At 45.4% G+C, this 21,394-nt stretch overlaps 2 long non-coding RNA genes across 5 annotated transcripts in view; both read left to right on the top strand.

Moving 5' to 3' along the window:
* The window catches only part of LOC110359148 (uncharacterized), a 117,013-nt gene extending 113,142 nt beyond the window's left edge, over positions 1-3,871 (top strand). The window contains exon 5 of the long non-coding RNA XR_010466816.1: positions 452-3,871. This is a non-coding gene — a long non-coding RNA (uncharacterized LOC110359148). The remainder of the gene's footprint in view (positions 1-451) is intronic.
* Positions 3,872-9,871: 6,000 nt separating this feature from the next.
* LOC110359147 (uncharacterized) overlaps positions 9,872-21,394 on the top strand; it is a 55,201-nt gene continuing 43,678 nt past the window's right edge. For all 4 annotated transcript variants that reach the window (XR_002414089.2, XR_010466814.1, XR_010466813.1 and 1 more), the window contains exon 1: positions 9,872-10,125. This is a non-coding gene — a long non-coding RNA (uncharacterized LOC110359147). The remainder of the gene's footprint in view (positions 10,126-21,394) is intronic.

The following is a 21,394-nucleotide window of genomic DNA, read 5'->3' as shown; positions in this document are numbered from 1 at the left end:
TTTATTTGCCCTTTTACTCTGAACAAACAGCGGTTTCTTTTTTTTGGCCTAACATTCCATCACGAAGACAAACCCGAGCCCTGTTCAGCGTGTTTTTGCTCTAAATTCCACGTAATGTCAGTGCTAGCATCAGCCTAAGAGGAGGAGATTTCTGAAAGTGTGATTAATCTGTTCAACATATGACCTTGAAAGCTGAGCAAGTGGAAGGGAAATATTGATTATTAAAGGTGAGGTCTATGGTTTGGAAAGAAGCTTTATGTTGGTGTAGGAAGAGAGGTCAGTGAATTTTTATGTTGAGAGAAATCCTTTGCATGAAAGAAGAGCCCTTGTGCTCGTTTAATGAGGAAATATGTGTCATTCCATTCTGTGTTTTATGAGAATATGCTGCTGTTGAAAGACAACCCTGTAAAAGCCCTACAGTGTAATATCCGAAACTTATCCTGTACCTCAGGGCAAAAGGCAACCTGGAACTGCACATTTTCCTTCATGCCAGTAGATAGATGGCTCGGGCTGAGGCGGTTGCATAGACTCTATAAAGCACGTGGAAGAAAAGTTGTCCTGCTGCTTCTCAGCCCCTGAATTGAGTTGTCTGGTGGAAGAGCGAGTGTGCGAGGAAACGCAGCCCTGTCCTGTCCTCCCGTGCAGCCCTGACCCAGCTCCAGAGAGCACATCACACAGGAGCAGCCCAGGCTCCAGCCGACTGAAGGGAGCGGTAAGTCCTGGTTCCAGTGGGGCTTTAAGTGACCATGCGAGTGGAACTGAGAAAAACATCTGCCAACAGTGGCAGCAGAAATTGCAAAATGCTGAGCGATTCTGTCTTCTCTTGGCGGTTCATCTTTAGTACCGAATGTGCCTAAAAACTTGGGATTCTAGGTCAGGCAGCCGGATGTTTGTTCGGTCCAGAGGGTGGAACAGACGGTGATTGTGTTAAAAAAATACCGAGAAATTTCAGACCTCACATTTTTAAGCTCTGATTTGAAGACAAGGCCAGGCTCTGCTGTGCCAGTGTGGTGCGAACCGTGCCCAGCGCTGTGGCGCAGGGTCGGGGAGGTTTTCTCACTGCGGGGAGCAGCTTGTGATTTCCCAAAGCCCAAGCAGGCGATTTCTCTCTCTTTCTCTCTCTCTCTCTCTCTCTCTCTTTTTTTTTCCCCTTTCTGCCTGGGAAGGATGCAGCATCACAGACCTTGTCACCCGGAGCTTAGAGGACAGCAACCATATGCCTTCCGACCTCCCCTTGCTTTTCTAGGAAAGATTCAGCCTGCTGGGCATTTTCTATCAGAACGGTGAAGAGAGGAGGCTGGGATGTGGCCCGGGCTGGCTCCCTGGTGCTGTGCAGGGGTGGAGGGAAAGGGGGAGGGCGACAAGGGGAGGAGGAGGGTGAGGAGACTGGGCTGCCAAAGAGGAGGAGGAGGGATGGAAGAGGGGCGAGATTGGCATCTTCATGTGCATGAGGCCGGCCAGCGTCAGGACAGCTTGATGAGCCCGCGGGCTGCTATCTCTCGCCGTCGTTCTGATCGCAGTGATGCGCTTGTCTGGTGGCTTGGACACCAGCTTTCATTATCATGCTCGGCAACATTTGCAGAGGCGGGGAAGGAAGGGAATGGAGGAGGTAGAGAAGCCCCGGAGTTACACACACACACAAATCAGAGACAGGAAAGACAGAGAAACAGCTTTGGCTCCAGGCTATTGATCTTGTTCTGTGACACTTGCTCGGTTCCCACTTAGTGCGCTTCTCTGCTGTCGAACCTTCCCGGTACGGCTACAGCAGCTCTCCGTGAAAGAACAGTGAACACAGAATGGTAGCAAAGGGCTTAGCAACCCATGGGTTGACCCATTGATTTGAAGCCATTTTGGAATCAATCCCGTATGCTTGCGGCAGCACAAACCCTCTGACATGTCTCCATGCTCACCCAGACACACTTCCCCATGCTTTTCTCACTGATATACACATGCGTCCTCTTCATGGGTCTGTATTCATGCTCCTTACCTGGGCTTCCAAATGCTCAGACTCACTTTTCTCCCCCAGCCTCTCAGCAGTCTTGTCTTTTTGTCCAGGTAAAGGAATCTGGAGGCAGAGCTGTCGAAATGTCTGAGAATAGTGATGGTTTGGGGGGCCTGGCCCCTGATGTTGCACTGTTATTACTAAGGCAATGACTTTAACCCCACCTGCACTATAGGCAAACATACCAGGATGTTATTCAGGCAACATCAGACTGTTCTTGTTTCTTTTTACCTCAGTTGTAAGTTTGTTCCCTGTGAACTGGGCATTGCTGCCTCAGTCATGTGTGGCTGTTGTGGCAACAGCAGTTTTGATCTTTTCCATGGGTTTTCTGTTGGTTTGTTTGGTGTGGGGTTTTGGGGGTTTTATTATTATATTTTTAAATGTAACCAACTGCCTGACCTCAGGGAAAGGGAAAGAAACTGCTGGTGGGCAGAGTCAAGTGAACCAGGATTGTCACTGAATATCACAAGACTTCTGGTAAAATTATATGACACTGTGCTGTGGCTGCCCATACTTTTTGTCTTGTGAGGATCTCTGGGGTTATCAGACAGTTGCCTTCCCACCAGAACATTTTGGGCATGTAGGAGATCTGCTGAGTTGATGCCACTTTGCTGTTAGCATCATTTTCCTTTATTTGGCTCCTTCTTCTAGAGCTTCTCCACTCCTCAGGCTGCAAGTTTAGTTCAACTGTAAGACCAAAAAGGAATTTTTGAGTTAATGTAATTTCCCGGTTACTGTCTCCCTTTCTGGCCTGAACACAGACATATGCACATGCATGCACAGCCTATACGTGCTCTGTATCGCAGGCATGTGCGCGGTCAGTTTTGTATTGGGGATGCTGGAATGCCATGGCTGGCAGGAGCTGCTCGCTGGATTAGCTGGTAAATCCATCTGGAACTCCCAATGGGAGGGATGGGCAGCTTCAAGATGAATAACGGCTTGTCTGAAGCAGCAAAATGGATTATTTTATCAAAAAGAAGGGGGGGAATACCCTTTTTCTCCTTGTGGACATTTGCCTGAGATGGAGGGGAGTGGTTTCAAGAAGATAAGGAAAGAAGAGATGGTTTTTGAAGAAGAAATGATTCCTACTGTGTTGTTCAATACAGTTGTTGATCCTTTCTCAGTGTATTTAACTGCATTTGGTCTTCCTATTAAACTGTTCCTCTATTTCCTAAATATTCATTACACATGTGAGACTGTAAGGGGCAAGGCAGCTCCTCATCAGCTTTCCTAGTGACATGATGAGGAGGGTTTTTATCAGTCCTCCTTGTCCTTCTTTTGCTGTGCAAGATGTAAACCGCTTCCAGAAACGCGCCTCGGTGCTGACCCCCAGGCTCGGCCGCGGCTTTGGGGCTGAAGCCTCAGGGCTGTGCCGTTTCCTTTCCCGTCCAGAGATTTGACATTGACTGATGGAGTAAAACCAGTCGCTTGTTTAAGAAAACCTGTGTGGAGATCAGCCAGCTTCATCTGGCATTCAGCAACAACCGTACTTCAGACCTACCTGTGCAAAGGAAGCCAACCAGCAGAAACTGAAATGCTGGCGAGAGTGGGGGACACTCTTTATGAGCATCGACAGGCCCAAACCAAGTTGCATTTGCTGATGTATTGCTTAGATAAGTGACTGAGGAAATAAAAATAGCTATTCCTCCCCTTGCCCTCATGCTGTTGCATAATGTTTCCTACACAAAGCCAAACACTTTGGAATGAGAAGAGCTTTTCCTTTTTCTCTGTGGTTGCCTTATCCATCTACAGGGTTGCCAGTTGTATTGCAGGCTTGCAAAATACGTGGTGTGCAAGTCTGTGCTCTGCTGTGAAGCGCCGGCTTCTGGAAGTGTTTTGTTATGAGAGACACTCAGAGCCTCTGTTTCTTTTTTGGGGGGTCTTCAGTTGCTTTTTTTGTGTTTGCTTGGTTTTTTGGGTTTTTTTTAATTAAACTTTGGAAAAGTAAGGTCATGTTTACAGGGAAAATGCTTTTGGAAGAACGGCCATCCTCATGCCAAAATGTCATCGTGTATTTCAGATATAATGATTTTTGAAGGCAGGTTAATGGCTTGCAAGGGGCTGCTGTGGGATGAGTGCTGTTAGGATGAGCACATGTCGCATCAGGGTTCCAGTCCTGCTTCTGCCTCAGATTTCTGGAATCTCGGACAAAGCACTTAGCTGTCCCTGTACCTCTAATTCTCTCATGTCTAAAATGCAGAAAATAATATCTAATTTATGTAACATACTTAAAAATAACACTAAACTAATGGTGTTCAGTTCCCCTCAGTCTTTAGCGCAGTAACATGATGTGCTGTAACTTCGGTTTATCATTCTTTGCTGTGAGCTTTTTGTCCGGTTCTTCTGTTACCTCTTCCAGAGGATTCCATCCTGCACTCTGTGCTTCTTCAGGGCCTGTGGAAGCTGCTAACTAAATACCTAGGCAGAGAAGATAAAAAGCGTGGCGCGTTCGGAAAATATTCAGGAATGGATTCAGTACCCAGAATGACCTAGCTAAGGATCCCGACTGATGGAAACAGTCTGAAATGGGAGCAGACAGGTTCTTTGCCGTGTTTGTTATCCCTTTGGTGCATGTGCTAATAGCTTTAACTGTTAAAATGAGAGATGGTTCCTGGTACTGAGCGGTCCCGCCGGTCCCCTCTCTCTTTCCTCCCAACTGCTGGGTTCGCCTTACCTGATTCTTGCGACTGTGGTGGACTGGGGCGATGGGGGGATTTCCCACTTCAACCTGTGTCCCGTGTTAAACGCATACCAGCAGGAAAAGAGATGACCTGTATACTTCATATGTAGGCTGTGGGCTTGAGGCTGCACTAAGAGAAGTCCGGTGTGATGAGAGGTTTATAGTCTGGAAAACACGACTGAATTATCAGAGGATGATTCAGGGAGTCACCAGCATCGTCTGAAAAACACGGTACTACAGAAAGCTCTCGCACTTTGTTTTATGACTGCATTGTGCCTTGACGTCCTGTCTTAGACACAGCCTCCCATGCTGTCGGATGTGACACTGTCACCCCTGAACCTTAAGGCAGGAGCTTGTTTTTCGTCTTGTGTTAAAGACAGTATTGCGTCCAGAAATAAACCATCTTTAAAAGAAAACAGCTCAGTGTTCAGCAATTGGGGGCCGAGGCTCGTCCGGTGACAGCGGTGTTGTGAGAGGGTTGAGGAGCGTGGGAAGAGGTCCCAAGGGACCCCTCGCTTTGGTGCTGAGAGCCCAGGGAGAGCTGCAGAGCGGACCCCTGGCCAAAAGTGTGCAATATGCAGCATAAAAGGGCCTATGTTCTGTAGAGATTCTTAGAACCAAGGCTAAGAGCTGTAATTAATAACAATAATAAAAATAATTCTGGTGCCAGTAAGCTGTGACCTGAAAAACAGACCAGCCGATGAGAAGTTGCGGTCTGATCTCTCCCCCTCCTCCTCCTTCTCTTCCACCCACATCTCTATGTTTATTTCACTTTCTTATTTTTCTTTCTAATTTTTTTTTTCTGCTCTGGACATATCCTTGAATCCTGGCCATTCCCCCAGCTTATGGGATTCCCATTATACACGCTTGATATTTAACAGCTTTGGCGTCTTCCATAGCTGGGAGTGAAAAGAGAAAAAACAGCTCAGAAATGTAATGGAGCAAAATCTGCATACTGAGCCCTGGTTCCATGTCCCTTTACACTGTTTACTTAGATCTTAAAAGCTACGAGCTGTGGCATGTACTCAGACTTCATCAGCCCATCCTGCCCTGATGCTGGCCTGGGAGACACTGCCAGCTCCCAGTTCCCCTCATTAGACTGGGAGGATTTTGTGGTTCCCGTGGCCGCCCCATTCCTTTTCCCATCTCCTCTCTCAGCAGGGAGGGGGCTGGGGGCTGCTTCTGCATTTGCAGGGGCAGAATATGTTGTATTCTCTTTGCTTTAATCAGAAATCCATGATTATGCCCAAGAGCTACATTCCCCTATGTAAATATCTATTTGCTGGGAAAGCTGTCATGCATCTTTATCACAGGGCACGATGTTGGTGTGGTCTGTGCTGCACAAATGGGACGAGGGGATTCTTCTCTCGGGAGATCCTGACTTCTCTGTGTATAACTGTACGTACCTGGATGTTTTAAAATCGTTGTCATCATCTGTTTAATATCTTTATCAATGATCTGGACAAGCGAATTGAGTGCACCCTCAGTAAATTCACAGTGCCAAGCTGGGTGGGAGTTTTGATCTGCTTGAGGGTAGGAATGCTCTACAGAGGGACCTGAACCAGCCGGATTGATGGACTGGGACCAGTTGTGTGAGGTTTAACAAGGCCAAGTGCTGGGTCCTGCACTTGAGTCACAGAAACCTCGTGAATGCTCCAGGCTCAGGAAAGAGCAGCTGAAAAGTGCCTGGAAGAAAAGGACCTGGGGGTGTTGGTGACTGAACATGAGCCAGCGTGTGCTCAGGTGGCCAAGAGGCCACCAGCATCCTGGCTGGTACCAGGAACAATGTGGCCAGCAGGCCCATGGCAGTGACCGTCCCTGTGCTGGGACCTGGGGAGCCCAAACCGCCAATCCTGGGGGCAGTTCTGGGCCCCTCACGCCAAGAAAGGCCTTGAGGCGCTGGAGCGAGTTGAGAGAAGGGAACGGAGCTGGTGAGGGGCTGGAGCACAAGTGTGATGGGAGCGGCTGAGGGACCTGGGGGTTCAGCTGGAGAACAGGAGCTGAGAGGAGACCTTCTGATCTCTGACCTGCCTGAAAGGAGCTTGGAGCCAGGGGGGGTCGGGCTCTGCTCCCCAGGAACAAGCGCCAGGAGCAGAGGAAACGGCCTCAAGTTGCGCCAGGGGAGGTTGAGGTTGGTTGTGGGGAACAATTTCTTCCCCAAAGGGCTGTGGGGCATTGGAACAGGCTGCCCAGGGCAGTGCTGGAGTCACCAGCCCTGGAGGGTTGGACAGACGGAGATGAGGTTCTCAGGGACGTGGGTTAGAGGTGGACTTGGCAGTGTTGGACTTGATGATGTTAAGGGTCTTTTTCAACCTAAGTAACTCTGTGATCTTCATATAAAAGAGAATGTTATGCCATGAATGAGCGGCACTGTTCAGTATGAACTCAGCTCTTTAGAAGAGTAGGTAAAATATCTTCTTTGAAAACCTGTCTCCTTACATGCCAGTCTACTTCTGCTGCCTTAGGGTAACAAGAAAATTCCCTTAGAGTCATCCATGGTTTGGCATGGGGAGATGCTCTTGGTTCTTCACGAGTATCCTTTGTGGTTCTTGCTGTACATCCACTTGGCTTTTTTTTCATTATCTCTGAGCAGCAGCTCAGAAGGAAATTACCCACTCTTGATACACTTGTCTCACCTCGCAGACTCCACAGAAATGTCTCAGAGGTGAAATTTTTGGTCTGTTTTCCCAGAGGATTTTTTCCTTTTGCATTAAGGGAGAAGCTCTGGCTGAAGCCCTGTTCACCAGGGAAGAAACTTCCCCGTGGTGCTATTGTCTTTGGGTCCTGCTGAGCTGCAGACGTGGCTTTTTGGGGTTGTTTCATGCCCAGCCCAAGAGACGTGGCTGCAGGAAAGGCTTCCATCCTGCATTTTGGGATTCATGTATTTGAGAAGCCATCACAGACCGTGTATGCCGGGGCTGGGCAATGAGGATCTCTGGAGTTAGCTCTCCTCTCCTAGGATGGCTCTGAGCCCATTAAATGACTGGGGGCAGCTCCTGCACTGATTGACTCCCCTGTTTAATGATACTATGAAAAAGCAGCAACAAGTAAGTATTATATAAAGTTCTTTCACACAAGCTGCTGCCAGACACCGTTGTCCACTGGGACTGGAGAGCCCCTATGTACACAGGTAAAATGACCAATTTCCATGCTGGAAGTAGGGTGAGAATTGGGCTCGCTGGGTTAACCCCCTTTTTGTAGTTGCACCTTTCAGTTTGGTAGATGTTCATGTATTTATAACTCTGTGTAGAGGCAGGTCAGCATATTCTTCAAGGGCCATTATCCTGCTGCTCCCTACAGCGATAGGTACACAGCAGGGAGTTGCATCAAGGAAATGCATTAAGACGAATCAGCAAGAGAGAAGGGTGCCTCTGGGCCAACTCCCTGCTTCTCAATTATTTATACTTCATAATTTCCAGCAAATCACTGGCTGTTTATTGGTGCTCATCTATAATTGAAGAGTTTCCTAGATCACTGGCCAGCTTTGCTTAAGATGGAGCTGGCCGTGCTTCTGAAAGCTGTTACGAAAAGCCCACAGGGAAAGGCAGGGTCTCAGGAGTGGCTGGTCATCCATTGAGGATACACCCTTTTAATTTTTGGCTTTTGTGGGCACCTGGGACTGGTAGGTTTCCAGCCTGTGGTTTACCATCTCCGTTTGACCGCACCACATCGTGTAGGGACTGCATGCTGCAGTACTGAGATGACCCTGACCAGGAGGTATGTGAAGGATCCTGCCTTTCCAAGCATTGCGCCTACAGTGTGCTGCTTGTTCTGCCAAGAAAGCAAAAAGCCACACACCAAACCAAACCCAAATGGAAGGTTTTGATGTTCCTAAAATTCTCGAAGAGGCCATGAAAAAGGGAGCTACTGTTCTGAACGGAGATGAAAAGCCAAAGCCATGAAAACTTTCAAGAGCTTGAAATCTAAAAGGGAAAAAAAAAATCAAGCACATATTTATGCAGGGGACAGAGTTGGCTTTGCGTAATTTGGATGGCTCCTTTGTCAGGCCTGCCTGGGCTTTCTCCAATAACATTTGGACTCAGCTTTTTTAATTTCAGAACAAAATTATTTTGGCTGAAGCGGTTGAACTTTTCTGTTTAGAAACACTCAAATGGGCTATTTTGATTCTTTTTTTTTCCCGGTTTTATTTTCAAATAAAAATATTATCTGGACCCAGCCATTTCAGTGTGAACAACTTCACATTTGAGCAACCAGAGAAGTCTAATGAAAAAATGTCTTGTTGAAATGTTCCCAACCAGCTCTATCCATCACTTCCTTTCACTACTACCCAATAAAAATAGCTCCCACATACCGCTGTAGTCAGGAGTGCCATGTTACAGAAGAAGAAATAACTAAGCCAACAAAATGACTCACATTCCAAAGATAATATATAAGGTAGGGCCCGGCCAACTGGTTAGATTCAAATTAGAACCAGCCTCAGCCTTCCTGCTTGAAACAAAATGATCATAAAATACGATCTGTTGTTATTTTTTGATGTTTACTCATTTTGTTTTCTCACACTTCTACTCATGATCCCACTTCGGACTTAGTGGAAGTGGACATGCTCTTAATGCTCCAGAGGCTGCAATTTCACCTCATTTTTAGGCTAACTAAAAGCAGAAAACACTAGGACTATGGCAAGGGGATTTATTCTGATAAAGCGGGGTTTTTTAGCTGTGTTTCACCAGGTTGGAGTTTGGATACTCTGGTTAAGGTATGTGTGAAGGTCTAGACCCTGCACAATTGGAGTTTTACACTACTGGATTTCTCTTTTTGGAGTGATATATTTTGAAGTAGCCAGAATTACAAACCTCATAGAAACCAGCTGATATAATTCTGTGGGATGTGTTATGTGTGACCATAAAGAAGTGGACCACTATGGTCCCATACGTCCTTAGAGCTTAAAATGTCTTTCTTAGTTTTAAACATATCATTCAGTGGCCTAAAATTTTAATTTTATCGTTGTTATGAGGTACTGAACTAATACCCTGAAGTTTTTAGCTTGTTAATTCTGTTATCTTCACTAAAGCACTCGTTCCAGCAGAATGAGTCCTTCATGTACATACTTTTCAGCCAGGTTGGTAGTGCTTTTAGGAGCAGCTCATGGTTTAGGGTGAATGCATTTGAAAGCAATCTATAAATCTTTATGATCTTTGTTTTTCTTTCTCTCGCCTGCATACTTGGCAGGGATTTTCAGTTTGCATCATTGAGAATTTGATTCACCTACGTACAATGGATGAGATTTGTCCACATCTGAAAAGCCAACATCAAGCCCTTTGCACCTTCTAAATCTTCAAAACAGGACTGAAGCAGGATGTTATGGTTTGCCAGACAGTTGCGCTGCCTTCCCCAAAGCTGAACCAAGATTCAGCCAGGCAGAACGAAGAGGGTGATGGTGGAGAGTAAATTACTGTGACCTTGCGACGTGCTGTGGAAGAAAAAGGTAATTTGGGGGCTGCAGTACTCATTTTTGCTTTCTTTTCTCCATGGCTTTGGTGCTTTAGGTACCTGTACTATTCCATCCCATTTTGAGCAACCTCGTATCAAAATTTGGAAGCTTAGAAGAAAGTAAATGTGGGGAAAGGTTTTGAGTTTAGTAGATGTAGTTCAGATGAGCAATATGCAGCACAGACAGAGTAGGAGACCAGTGCTTGATGAGCGTACGCACAAAATAAACCAAAGAGTAAGGTGAGGGGGCAGCTGGGAACAGTGACCAGGTGTGAAAAGAGGAGATTTTCTGGGCATGGATTTGTCTGTTGGAGAATTCAGGGTATGAGTTGGGAAATTTCAAAGGGAGACTGAGCAAAATCCTGGATGATGTGTCGGGCATGGCCGCAGGGTCACACTGCACGGGAGAAACTGAAATTCTCTGCCTTTGGCTTCGTTTTGTGGTATCTTGGAAGAGTGTCGGGGATTGGGATATCGGAAGCTTTGGGTGTTAGGTCAAGATCTTGGCTGCACTCGGTGGCAGTCGATGTGTCAGGACAGCACTGTCCCAGACGTGTCCCTGCTGCCGGCACCGCTGTGGCAGATGGCAGAACCGCCGTGCCCACCAGCACAATGCAGCTAACTCCACTTCATCCCAGTTCCCTCTTGATGTTCGTCCATCTGGCCTCTCCTCTTTTTCTGAAAAGACAGGAAATCTGTGCTTTGCACAGTGATAAGCAAACACCTTCTCCTGACCGCAGCCTGGAGCCGCCTCACGCAGGGCGAGTGCGTGTGCTGGGAGCGCGGGGCCTGAAGATCCCTAGGCTGCTGCCACTGCTTTTTGGAAGGAAGGAATGGGAAGACAGCCCACTAAACACACGAGGGTTATCCTATTCAGACACAGTTCGAAGTGACCGGGGTCCTGAAGTGCTGCCATGTACATGAGGGCCGAGAGGGCAGGAGGAGCGGTGCTGTTCAGGAAGGGAAAGCCTGAAACTGGGACTGGGATCCTTTGCCTTGGATCCAAGTAAAGAAATCACAGAATCACAACCTGGTTGGGGTTGATGGGACCTCTGAAGATCCCCCAGCCCAGCCCTGCTCACGCAGGGTCACAGAGCAGATCACACAGGTGTGTCCAGGGGGTTTGAATGTCTCAGAGAAGGAGACTCCACATCCGCTCTGGGCAGCCTGGGCCAGGCTCTGGCACCTCCCAGCAAACAAGTTTCTGCTCATGTTCACATGGAGCCTCCTGTGTTTCAGTCTGTGCCCGTTGCCCCTCACCCTGGCGTTGGGCACCACTGAACAGAGTCTGGTCCATCCTCTGACACCCACTCGGAGGTATCGATCCCATTGATCAGATCCTTCTCAGCTTCTCTTCTCCAGCTCAGCAGCCCCAGCTCTCTCAGTGTCTCCTCATCACAAAGATGCTCCAGACCCCTCAGCATCTTTGTGTCCCTGTGCTGGACTCTCTCCAGTAATTCCTTGTCCTGAACTGGACACAGAACTGCAGATGCAGCCTCACCAAGGCAGAGTGGAATCCAGACAGGGTGAGGGCATGAGGCATTTCACAGGAGAGCTGTCAAAAAGGCTTTTGTGAAATGCACCTTCGAGTCTCACTGGCTTCGAATCAAGCCTGGAATCGCCGGTGGTCACAGCTGAGCACAAGGGGGACTTGGTGGTGTTTGGTGCTTGGCCGTTATTAAACATCTTTGCTGCTTGTGAACTTGGTGGTTCCTGGGGACACTCAGGAAGGTTGAAATGACCAAGGTGGAACTTGGACATACGAGTGGGTGCTGGGAGTGCTGCAAAGTGGCCGTAGTTGGTTATGGTTGAGTCCCTCGTGTGAGCTCTGTAGTTACACCAGTGACTATCCCAGGCCTGCGAACGTACCACAAGGAGCAGATGCTTTGGAGATGCACTGACCGTCCCTGAGTTGTCTGGTAGCATTTTGCTTTGCCCAGGTACAGGGGCACTTTTCAACGCCATTTTCAAATGTCCCTGGCAAATGTACTGATTACTGAAATGATCTGTGCTAGGAAATAAATAAATGAAAGACATAAGAACAGAAAATGCACCCTCCCAAGATAGCTTTTATGTAGCTAGAAAAGTGAGGTGGTTTCCTGTTCTAAATATTTAACATGATGTTTATGATGTGTCCTCTGGGGGGAGAGATTCTTGAAAGCTAATGTTTATGAAGTAAGTCTGGAGGGATGGAAAGGGGAGGGAAGGCACACTAACTACCAAAAAAAAAACAGAACCTCAGGAGATGTCCTGATTTATGGCTTTACTTGCTGGAGAAAAACCTCTGTTTTGTTAAAAAGGTTGCAACTGATGGAAAGCAACTTCAGCTCAGCTCCTTTTGAAACTAGAAACCGGTTCCCTCAGTCCAGACAGGATCTGAGTCGGGGCCAGCAGGGATCTTTTACCAGCCGCTGCCTCCGTGCTCTCCAGCCCTGCACAAGGCGTACGTGTCCACGCATCACGTGAGGGCTGGAGTGATGGTCTGATATTTAAGAAGCTGAGCTACGTTTCAGAAAGGAGGGGTGAGTTCAGTTTCCTACTCTGCCAAAGGCTTCTAGTGTGATATTTTGGGTGTTTAATCTTCCTTTGTCTCTGTCCCCTGGCCGGGAATAGCAACAGTTTCCTGATTCACTGGAGAGATTGAAAATAAATCACTTTATTGTTGCATACTTTAAAAATAAAGGCCTGGATTGCCAGTGTTTCAGCAGGGATGACTGAAGTCCTTGGGAAGCACACTCTGAATGGATGGTAGTTTTCAACCCAGTTTATTAAGAGGAAGCCCATGCGTGGTTGGTTTTACCTTAGTATAATAACTCCGTATGTAAACTGCAGCAGTTCAGGACCAGCTTCATGTATGGCTCTGCCATTCCTGCCTCAGGGAAACCTGTAGATCAGAGGGATGGAAACACCAAGTGTTCCCGCTGCTACGGATTTTCAGTAATGCAAGTTACTGCAGTTTTACATACCGACAATGCCTGATAAAGGGTGTGTTTGAAGGTTAGTGCAGCTCCTTCAGATTTTCCAGTAATGTCTTCAGGGTCCTCAGCAGACCCTTGGTGATGCTTTCGGCACTTGTTTGGGACTGGCTGGAAGGTAAACATCAGGAATTTTGAACATCAGAAGTTTCAAACGTCATCTTGTCTAAGATGAAACTCCCTGTGGCTTTAGCACTGGACTTTGAAGGTTACAAAGAAGTCAAAGGCCAGGTAGAAAAATTCCGTGTCTTAATCAATACTTTAGGTTTCTTCAGTGCGTTGTGCTCAGCCTGGCTGAAAGTCAGGCCATTTGTTTCAATTATTAAATACAGATTTATGACCTGTTGTTTTTCTTGGAAATAGAACCGGGCTTGGGACCAGTTTTCTCTTTGCAAATAACTGTTTGGCTGTAGTCAGCCCATGCAGGTAGAAACGTGTCTGTAGCATTTATGAACATCCAGTTTCCTACTCCCTTTGCTCTCCATCCTCATGACTCTACCCTTTCTCATCAAAGAGTAAGTTACACATCCCTTTTTCTGGGATTACGGCATTTTGCACAGCGCTAATCTGCATTTGATGGCTTTTCTTTGGCATGCTATCAGGAAGCTCTTACATAACTTCCCAGCAAAGAAAAATCACTGCGCTGCAATAGTGACCACTGGGCAGTCGTGTTCTGGTGACGGGCAGGTCCGATTGCTCCCACATGGGAACATTTCAACTAGTGTTGAGAATGGAATGGAATGGAATGGAATGGAATAGAATAGAATAGAATAGAATAGAATAGAATAGAATAGAATAGAATAGAATAGAATAGAATAGAATAGAATAGAATAGAATAGAATAGAATAGAATAGAATAGAATAGAAGTGAAGTGAAGTGAAGTGAAGTGAAGTGAAGTGAAGTGAAGTGAAGTGTACTTTCTCACTCAATTAGCTGCTCTGCTATAACTACTGTATCCTGCCAGTAACAAGCATGGATATTGTCCTTTTATTTAGATATTCATGTATGACTGTTACTGAATAATTTTGATAGTAGTTGAAACAGTGATGGTTCAAAAGGCCTTTGAACCTGGGTAGACTTCAGATGTTTTGGGTAAAAATTTACCTAACGGTGAAAGCTGATAACGTGTGCTTTGTGTGCATCACGTTTAACTGTAGTAACACATTAAAAAAGCAGGGCAGGGAGGCAACAGTCTGCTGTTTCTATCGGATAATCAGTGTACCTATAGGTGGAGGTGTGAGGAAGGTCCCTTCTTTAAACCTTGTTGATAATACCCAGAAAAGACTTGTATATATGTGGCATTTAATTTGTTTTTTATACTCCCCTTTGCCCTGAGCTTGTGAATCTCTTAAATTTCCAACATGAGAAATTACTAAACATAAGAAAAGCAGCAAATCCTTCCCCTCCCCACAACCCTACCATACGCACACCTCCAAAACACATATTACCTGAGCATCTGGAGCACGGGTCTGAGGGAAACATGTTTTTTAAAGGTTTTTTTAAGCAAAAAAATCCCTAACTCTAATCTACAACCCCCTTCAGACCTGCCTCTAGGGACAAACCCACCAATTACTATTTACTTTACCAACCTAGAGTGATTTGTGGACGTATGTAAGAATTATTTACGGTTTCATGCAGGAAAAACTTTCAGCTCCCTATTTGCCCTTGTAAGTAATGAGTCGCCTCAGGGGATCAAAGGTCAGATTTTGGTTTTAATGCCCACCTCCTTTTAAAAAATAAATAAAGCAATCTATGTGAAAAGAAGAAGAAAAAAACTAACAGTCTGAAAAGGCTCCGACTCCTGCTCTGCTTTGATGTTTTAGGTCTGGAAGGGATCATAAATTTGCTGGTGTGAGATAGAGTGATAATAAATGTAGCTTTTAACTGCCGGGTTTTTAGCTCACACAGCATCCATTATCACTGGCAACTGCAAAGGGAATGTACTTTTTTTTCCTTGTTGCTCTTAGGAAGATAAATACTCACCCCACTACCCACTGGCTTCCCAAAGCTCAAAGGGAACCTCTGCTTGTGATCATTACCCAACAACTTTCATTCTTGATCAAAATTATTCAGTGGCATTGATAAGAGCCTGGAGGGGTGTCGAGGGTTTTGATTGCGGGGTGACAATAAAACCCTGGCAGATGTATTGTTAACCTCCTCTCCCCTGCTTTCCCCCTTCTCTGCCCCCTTCCCACTCAGCACAGGCTATCGGGAGGGACAGAAGGACAGAGAGAAGAGAGTTGGAAAGATTAAAAATGTTTTACTAATGCTACTAATAAGAATAGAGAAAATAATACAAAATATACAAAACCAATCTTGAAAGTCTCAGCGACTGCAGAGCCGGCACCCGAAGTCCTGGACTGGATTCTGCAGCCAACTGGAGCTGGATTCAGTCTGTCACTAGGCCTCAGTTCACAGGGATGACTCGCAAGGTCCTCTCCTACTGTCGGCCATAAGCAAAAGAGAAAAAGGGACCAGATCCTTGTGATCTCCCACTTTTATATTAAGTATTCACGTGAATAGGATGTTATACACAGTTGGTCAGTTCCATGGTCACCTGTTTCTCGTTGTCCCTCTCCCAAGATGTCCATCCATCCTTATCAATAACTTCGCATTCCATTGCTATGTTTACCAAAACATCTATCTGGTTCTCCAGGAAAATGCAGCTAATACGAAGCTTTAGCTGACAGGCAAATTCACTAAAAGAGAAACTTGTTTTTAACAAAACCAGGACAAGGGGTCGGTCAGCTTGCCACTTAGATCTCCATTTCAGCTCTTAATTGGATATTTTTCTAGTGGTTTGAGGCATGGGGAGCAGGGAATAGCCAAGGAACAACCTGAAACAGAAAACTCATTTGGGGTTCAGAGTTGGAGGTTCCCAGAAGAGCTGGAAGCACAACACATTTGGTTTGAGAAGAATTTTTGCATCTGTCTTATCCAGATTCCTGCAAAACTCGGACCCTGGAGCAATTCCTTCTTATTTCTTGCTGACCAAGAGGCCAGAGGCAGCGCGGGGCCGTCTCCCTGCCCGCTCAGCACCTTCTGCCGTCCCCGCGACCGCACCGAGCTCAGACGAGATGCACTATTGGAAATGACTTTGTGCCGGTATGGAGCGCTGCTTCCAGCGCAACCGGCTTAGTCATGTCATCACATTTTAAAACTACGTTGTTAATAAATGATTTTAACCACTTAGGTCTTAGATGTCTTTTAATGTCTTTTTACTGAATGCCAGCGAACTCATATTCCAACAATTTCCACAAGGACTTATTGATCATCTATAGATTTGGAATGAATTTTGCCAAATCAGTTTATCATCCCTATATATCTCTTTCTATCTGCTTTGCTGTGTTGAGTAAACACTTCAGCTCTTGTTTTTATTTTCCCTAGATCAGCAATTAAGTCATTTTTACTCAACTTACATGCATTATGGATCACTTCTGTTAGTAGTATCATTTATCATTATTCTTTTGAGTTCAGCCATAGATCTGTTTCTTTGGTCTGCTGCAAAACTTAATGATTTTCCATATATTCTTTCAGGCTTCCAGTCTAAATGAGAATGTCGTCTACTCTAAGTTCATCATTCTTAGAGCTTTTAGAAACTGTTAGAAAACTCTGGGAGTAGAACAAGTACTGGGCGGCACTTATTTAAATAAATAACATTCCAAGGAAGTATTAAAAGACACCAACTTGGTCTTTACTTGTAACTTGTATGCAGTTAATACTGTTCATGCTTTGATTTGTGGTTCTTATTATCTTAAGTGTTGTAAAAAGCTTTTTGTATCTTTATTAAAATTGCATGTATCAAAGGATACCTTTTCCTACTTGGCTTTTCTATTCCAATCATGGAAATAAGCCCCTTTTCAAAAAAAGTTAAGATCAAAAGGATGTATCGTGTAGTCTGAATTCTTCTGCTAAGGAAGCCGCTCTGTTTGAATCCATTTAGTTATAAGTAGCTGACACATCTTCCAGAAAAGTGTCCAAACTTTCAAAAGTAGACAGTGCACAGCATTCCTTAGCAGTTTGTTGTAACAGTTAATTACTGTGACTTTGGGGCATTTCCCTGTTCATTTGAATTATATCTGGCTGTGGCTTCTGATCCATCTAACCCACCCGTGCTTTTACTTGAAGCTACTGTAGTTTGTCTTTTCTGGTTCTCAGCTTTACTTTTGACTTTATCTTTGGGGCAGACCAAGTTTTGACTGAGTCCATCACCTTGTTTGGATTTCTTTGTTGTTGTTGCTGAGCCTGTGTCTTTGAAAACATCCAAGAATTACTTCTAAATGTTGTCTGTTCATCACAGGGACTTTGGCTGCTCATTTTGCCCATACTTGATGCTTCTTTCTGGGCATACCTGATGCCCTGAGGTGGTGTCTCACAGACCCTCGTTAAAAGGTGAGACATTTCTTCCCCTCAGTTCAGGAAAGACATTGAAGTGCTGGAGCGGGTCCAGAGAAGAGCAACAAGACTGGGGAATGGACTGGAACACAAGCCCTATGGGGAGAGGCTGAGGGAGCTGGGCTTGTTTAGTCTGGAGAAGAGGAGGCTTAGAGCTGAGCTCAGCACTCTCTAGAACTACCTGAAGGGCAGTTCTGGCCAGGTGGGGATTGGTCTCTTCTCCCAGGCAGTCAGCAATAGGACAAGGGGCCATGGGCTCCAACTCTGCCAGGGGAAATTGAGGCTGGAGATTAGAAAGCAATTCTTTGCAGAGAGAGTGGTCAGGCATTGGAATGGCTGCCCAGGGAGGTGCTGGACTCACCGGCCCTGGAGGTTTTTAAACTGAGATTGGACGTGGCACTTAGTGCCATGATCTAGTCAATGGACTGGAGTTGGACCAAGGGTTGGACTGGATGATCTCTGAAGTCTTTTCCAACACAGTCAATTCTGTGATTTAGAACTGCTGGGTTGTGTGAGCTCAGGGAGAAGCCTGTGCCATTGCCTCAGCAAAGAGCCTGGTGGATTATCTTGGCTGGACCTCATTTTCTGACTACTAAAATTAGCTAAGATGAATCCTACTCTAGTTGCATACAGTTACCTAATTTTTAGAGCCCTAGAAGTGTTTTTATGGAAAATTCTATCTTAGGCATGTGATTTTATTGAAAGAATCTTCTTCAAAATGGCCATTTTTAGCAGTTCATTATCAGTTCTCTTTTTTTTCATTGCCTTTCTGCTCAACTGTCTGGGATACCATGTAATAAAGTTGGTGTGATTGTCAAACAAGAGAAAATGGATCTCCCGTTTGGTGAGTAGTCTCCCAGTGAAAAGGAGATCTAGATTTCAGTGACCACCAGGAACCGAGTCTGGGAAAATATCTTGGCATAATGTAAACTTGAGCCGGACTCCAGTGGCTGTGCAGGCCGGGCTCTAGATAAGGTCTGGTCTGTGATTAGAAACATCTGCTTCCCTGGGCTGGATCTTATCCATCCTCCTTGGAACAGGAGAGCTGCTCACGGGGAGACGTTAGCCAAGTTCTGGATGCAGCTCTTGTTGTAAAATCTCTCAGGAACCTCCTGCTGTTCTTCTGCACACACCGGAATTGAAATACATGGGGAGGATACAGACACTCATCTTTACAGCTGCTGTTTCAACTTCACTACCAAGAACTTGCAAAGCTGAATGTTCAGGTGGAACGAACTGATGGTGACCACATTGAAATGACGCTTCAATGATTGTGATTAGGTAGTAAAATACAAAGAATATCAGGAACTGGAAATGAGTATCCTCAGCTAACCTGCAGTTGCAGTTGTTTTTACATTCCTGGAAGCTGCACATCTGAATGCAGTGAAGTCATTGTTGCTGTTGTAGCCGTGATGGTCCAGGGGTTTGAGAGAGGCAGATTTTAGGGGCAGAGTATATATTTTTATTTTATTAAACCTAGTGAAATATTTAGAAAAGCAGTCAGAGTTTTGGGTGATCCCTCTGACACCATTTCCTATTTCGGGCAGGCTCGCCAAAGCTGGACACCAGCCTGAACACATACGCTGTCCCCTTTGGGGAAGAATTCCAAGGGTGAAAACCAAAGGATTCCTGGTTGGTCCCAGGAATGAATACCATATTAACATACTGTTTCTTTTTGTTATCAGCGACCAAGACCTGTTCTCTCCATGACCAAAAGAGTCGCTGTGGTCTGTTGGGTTGTTTTAAACTGGGGAACGGGGATAAAAAAATTTGAACATCAAAGCGGTCGTGAATGAGGCTTTTCTGTGGAGCAAAGGTGGAGTGAACATACACCGATGCATTTTGGAGAGTTAACCTCAAGGTCTGCTAATCTGCATCACACGAAGATGCTGTTGGATTTCAGCAGTCAAATAGAGACAGATAGAAAAAAGAAACGTTTAGCTAATGAGGATTACACCCAGCTAATGGAGAGAGGTTCTTTTTCCCCCCTTCCCTATCATCCCGGTCGATTCAAATTGATCCCAGTTCTGCTGAGCGAGAGCAGTCCTTCAAAGTTTATTCTGGTGTCAATTTTTATAGTTTCCCCCGCTGATCAATAGAATGCATAATCATTAAGGCAAAGTTTGTGAAAGCTAATCCTTCAATACGCATTTTATGAATGGCTCGGAGTCATGGCTCTAACCATTTGGATGTAAGTGGAACCTTTAATCAGGTGAGTGACAGGAGACAGTCAATAGGATTTGCTGAGATTGGATTCTGATTTTCTATACAGCTATGCAGAGTGAGCAAGAGAAAGGGGAATGGGGATGGCCAGAGGAACAGACACAGGCTCAAATGGAAGTTTCTCTTTTATTATTTATAAAATGTGTTTCCAGTATTTTTAAAAAACACTTTGCACTTGCATATCATTTTTCACCTAGAGACCTCAAATGGGGACGTTTGCTGATTAAACACTACATCATCTTTTTGTGAAGGTAACAATTCGTGCTACCTTGGTAAGAGCTCACTGCACCAAGTTTTCCAAGTGCAATGCGTCCGTAGCTTCTCAGGAAGGTGAGAGAAAGCAGAGGCAGATGAAGTGAGTTATACATTACATGTCATAGATCAGTGGCAGAGGAAAAAGGATCCTTGGAATCAGAATTGGTTTGGTTTTGACTGCTAGACACGTGGGTGTTATTGCGGATTTGGGTTTTCTTCTGTTTTTGACACATCCCAATCTCCTGAATTGGCGTGGAAGGGGTGATTTGAATTGTACTTACTAAGAAGAAGAGTAAGGAATTATCTAAGTCAGGGAACTGGAAAATCAGAGAATGAGTGAGAAGATGAGCTGTTGCACTGAGCTCATCACCGCTGTAGCTGCCCAAAAAGTACTTGGTGACAGCATTAATATCTCTTCTTCTCTCCTTTTCTACCTTTTCAAACGCAGTGAAATCAGAAGAGCAAAAATGCTGGCAAGACACTTTTTCTATCAGCAAGAAATATTTTTACTTGGGCAAATAGCTTCTTTCTGCAGAAGGATCTGCCATAGAGTGCCAGGATGAGAAGAAACCAGCCAAGGGAGAATTGTTTCCATTCTGTGTTGAAAAGCAAAGAGCTGGGTGTTAATCTTGGTACAAAGACCAGTATGGCAATGAGATGCTCTGAGCGTTCAGCCCCAACACTTGTCTGTCACATTGCACAGTACAGTGAGGCAGGAAAACAGAGCTGCTGAAAGGCAAAGTTCATGTTTCCATGTGCACTTTGCAAGAAGAACAGGATAACAAACCTGAATAATGTAAGCAGTGGCCGGTAAATTCCTTTGCAGCCATCAGATTGAGAGTTTGCTAAGGATTTTTGAAAGTAAGTTAAAATTTCTGTGAATCGGCTGCTCTAAACTGATAGAGCTCCCTTGGCTTCTCTTGCTCTTCCTTAGCTGGGGAGTTGTCCTAGGGCTCATAAATCACCCTTTGGTGATTTAGCAAATGTTTATAGAGCAGATACTCATTTGGGTGATTGAGCCAAGTTGTCTTGAGCTTCATCAGCTGAGGACCTGGCGCTGTGTCTGTTACTAATCTATTATTAACACAAGTGGGCTGATGTGGCAGGTCTGGCAGGGGCTGTGCCCTGGCACTCTGTACAGCGAGCTTGGTGCATGTCATGCTCCTCACCTTCTGACATTGCTGGAGTGGGAAGCTGGTAGATGTTGGAGTTTTATTTAGCTGAATGTGTTTTCTTTACGTATGGCCGTTTCATAGTCCCCAGAGCATTTTGTCACTATGAGTAAACAGCAGCATGAGTAGATGGATGACAAGAAATACAGAAACTCTGCTTATGGCAGTATCCTCAGGAATTCCGAAAAGACAGCCCATTGTGGGAAGTATTCCACCGCTTGCTAAGAGGTGATCTCAGAATAGA

The sequence above is a fragment of the Columba livia genome, chromosome 17 (assembly GCF_036013475.1).
Source record: "Columba livia isolate bColLiv1 breed racing homer chromosome 17, bColLiv1.pat.W.v2, whole genome shotgun sequence".
NCBI lineage: Eukaryota > Metazoa > Chordata > Aves > Columbiformes > Columbidae > Columba > Columba livia.
Note: the sequence above shows the minus strand (reverse complement) of the source record. Positions and strands in the feature narration are given on the sequence as shown.